Source organism: Bos indicus x Bos taurus, chromosome 13 (genome assembly GCF_003369695.1).
Source record: "Bos indicus x Bos taurus breed Angus x Brahman F1 hybrid chromosome 13, Bos_hybrid_MaternalHap_v2.0, whole genome shotgun sequence".
Lineage (NCBI taxonomy): Eukaryota > Metazoa > Chordata > Mammalia > Artiodactyla > Bovidae > Bos > Bos indicus x Bos taurus.
In genome coordinates, this window is record NC_040088.1 from 20,549,083 (window position 1) to 20,551,003 (window position 1,921).

The window sequence follows — 1,921 nt, forward strand, 5'->3', positions numbered from 1 at the left end:
CAGAGCCCCGAGCTGAGCTCCCTGTGCTATTCAGCTGCTTTCTACGAGCTCTGTTTTATACATGGTAGTGTATGCATGTCAGCGCTGCGCTCCCAGTTCAGCTCACCCCCTCCTTCCCCTCATACCTTGTGTCCTTACGTCTCTTCTCTCTGTCTGGGTCTCTATTCCTGCCCTGAAAACAGGCTCCTCTGTACCACTCCACCTGTTTTCTTGTGAGCTTTTTTGTTCTTCCCCTTGATAGTATCTTATGTGGAAGATTCTACTTGCAGGGAATCTATACACGGATGTGGCCCTATTTATTGTCCAACAGCATCCCAGGTAGGAGTGGAAGATGGAAACAAGGAGCAGATATGAGGGCTGGTTGAGGTCTGTGAGGTAGTGTGTTTTTTCTGGTAATGATCACACCTCATCTGTCTAGTGCCCAGGATCAGTGCCCAGGCACTGGTGTGAGACAAGACTAGGTTTGAATCCCAGCTCTGCCCTACTCACAAATGTGTGAACTGGGCCAATTAGATCTTCTGAATCAAAATTTTCCTTTCGGTATAATGGGAGTATTCTTAACTGTAGCTACTTCACGAGGCTACTGTAAAGCTGAGAAAACACGTGAAAATGCTCAGATCTAGGCCTGGTCAATTCAACAGATAAAAAAAGTGGATTCAGTAAAAGTAAGGATTCAACAAATAAAAGTGATTATATTGATTGCATAAGATTCACAGAGTAAAATATATTTCCCCACTGATATAACCCTGACACAGTCCCTGTGAGGGTTATAGGGGTTATTAGGACCCCCATTTCACAGATGAGGTAATTGAGGCCTAGAGTTCCCGCCCCACAGTCGGAAACCCGCAAATCTCCTGCACTAGCCGCCCGCCTGAGAAGTCCCTTGCAGCTCGAGGTCTACCTCTTAAACTCAAGCCGTGTCCCTGCAGTCCGGCGCTCCGCCATATGCAGCCCCACTCTAAAGCCCAAAGCCTCGCACCACGATCCATGGTTCTGTCTCTTTTTCTCGTGATCCCATGGCTGCGAGCTACGGCCTCGGCCCTCGACAGCTTCGCCGGGCTGTCTCCTGCCCAGGATCTTAGGGTCCAGCCCGGGCACGAAGCCGGGCCCCCAGGGCCCTGACCACCCCACTTCACGCTCTCATTGCCTTAACTTTGGGTCCCGTCCGGACACCCTTATGTCCCCATGCCCATGTTGTTGTCGTTCAGTCGCTCAGTCGTGTCCGACTCTTTGTGACCCCATGGACTGCAGCACGCCAGGCTTCACCGTCCATCACCATCTCCCAGATTTTGCTCAGACTCATGTCCATCGAATCGGTGATGCCATCCAAGCATGTCATCATCTGTCGTCCCCTCTCATCCTGCCCTCAATCTTTCCCAGCATCAGTGTCTTTTCTAATGAGCCGGGTCTTCGCATTGGGTGGCCAAAGTATTGGAGCTCCAGCTTCAGTATCAGTCCTTCCAATGAATATTCAGGGTTGATTTCCTTTAGGACTGACTGGTTTGATCTCCTTGCTATCCAAGGGACTGTCAAGAGTCTTCTCCAGAATCACAGTTCGAAAGCATCAATTCTTCGGCGCTCAGCCTTCTTTATGGTCCAACTCTCACATCTGTACGTGATTACTGGAAAAACCATAGCTTTGACTAAATGGACCTTTGTGGGCAAAGTCATGCAGTCTCACAGAATATCCTCTGGCTCTTGGAACCCGCCACAGCCCCTTCTAGCTTGCCGGTGACCACGCCCTTCGCTGTTAACCGCACCCACATACAGCCCCGCCCACCGAGGCTCCACCCCCGCGGCCTGGGGTAGGGTGGCGGCTGGCCCAGCTGGGCCCCCGGTGCCCTCAGCTCTGGGCGCTGGGCCGGAGCGGGCCGGGCACTGCGCGGGCAGGGCAAGCGCGGCGGCCCGGGGGCTCGGAGGC